Source organism: Corvus brachyrhynchos, unplaced genomic scaffold (assembly GCF_000691975.1).
Source record: "Corvus brachyrhynchos isolate BGI_N302 unplaced genomic scaffold, ASM69197v1 scaffold30, whole genome shotgun sequence".
Classification (NCBI taxonomy): Eukaryota; Metazoa; Chordata; class Aves; order Passeriformes; family Corvidae; genus Corvus; species Corvus brachyrhynchos.
The window spans coordinates 603,605-605,231 of NW_008235742.1; positions in this window are offsets into that span (position 1 = coordinate 603,605).

Sequence of the window (1,627 nt, forward strand, 5' to 3'; positions counted from 1 at the left end):
CCCCCCCGGGGCGGTGCCGTTCGGGATGTCCCCCGCGCTGCAGACCCTCGGACAGGGTCGGGTGACTGCAGGAACGCTGCGAGGACTGTCCCTCGCGTCCCCTTCTCAGGGGGGACGGGCTCCCCCGGGCGATCTCGGTGCTTTGTCCCGGTGTCCCTTCCTGTGTGCCGGTGCCCGTTCCCGTGTCCCGGTGGCTGTCCCTATGTCCCCTCGTCGGTGCCCAGGCTGGGCTCCTCTGCCTCCCCCCTTCAAGCAGGGCCCCCGGGGGAGGGGACCCAGGAGCCCCCCCTCGTTCCCGTGCACGTGAACCGGAGCCCCCGATTTAGAAACGTCCCATGCCGTGCCAAGGGCTGAGAATAGCTCCCGGCGTCCCGGCACACCTCCTGGGGCCAGGGGCACCCCGCGGGGCTTGGGGCCTGCAGCCACCCCAAAGAGCTGAGACTGGGCGCAGTCAGCACACACCAGGTGCTCGGGGGTCCCTGTTGGGTGACCTTTGCGGCCTGGGGAAGCAGTGACATGGGGATGAGCCACATCCTGTGCACTGGCACAGGGGCACGGTGCTGGGGATATGGGAGTGTGGCTCTTTCTCTGCTGGGCAGCTCCGGTGGGATGGGAAATTGAGGTGGGACTGGGAAACGGAGGCGCAGTTGAGTGCTCAGACACTGCAGGAAGGAGTGGCTGGTGTGGCCTTGGTTGGAGGTAATGATATTGGGAGTCCTGTGGGGTTCGTGGGGGCTGCAGGGCCGGCGTCGAGTCATGGTGCAGGTCCCCAGTGTGGTGATGCAGGACCCATCGGAGGCTCGAGGACACCACATGGGTGCCCAGTCAGTGTCGGGGCAGGTCACCAGCCCTGCAGCCGCCAGCTGTCATAGAAGTGGTGGCTTCTCTGAGCCACAAGCCACAGGGAGGACACAAACCCGGGCTTAGCCATCCTGTGCCACAGCACAGCCCAGACCCCACATGTGTGGGGAGGGGGCACCATGCAGGGCTCCCATGGCACTGGGTGGGCTGCCCTGATGTCAGGCCCGTGGCATCCCCCTTGCTCAGGCTGCCCAGCTGCTGCACATGCCTGGGATTCCTGCAGCCTCCCGGCACAGCACAGCAGAGCACAGCATGGCACAGCACGCTGTCCCCACTGCCACATGTGCCCATGGTAGTGGGCACCGCGTGGCGCTGGGCATGGTGTGCTGGGTGTGTGATGGGCGCACAGCACCAGACGCAGACACGCGTGTGGCACTTGGCACAGCCTCACACACGGGCATCGGCGCGTGCCGGGTGCTGCCAGCCGTGGTACGGCAGGTGCCCTGTGCCTGGCCACACTCCCACAGCACGGTCCTGCCAGCTGGTACAGCCAGGGTTCTTCAGGCAGGGGCAGATCTCTACCACCCTGGTGCCCATCACGATGCTGCCCCAGTGCCCACTGTGACACTGCCCCAGTGCCCACCGTGATGCCGCAGTGTCCATGATGACACTACCCCAGTGCCCGCATGGCCAGGCATCGCTGGCCGGTGGCTGCGGGTCTGCCCTGCCCCCAGCCCGCAACTAATCACACTAATTGGCACCGTGGCTAAAGCGCTTAGGCCCTCACCTCCCTGACCCGGCTGGGGGGCGGGGGGGGGGGGGGGGG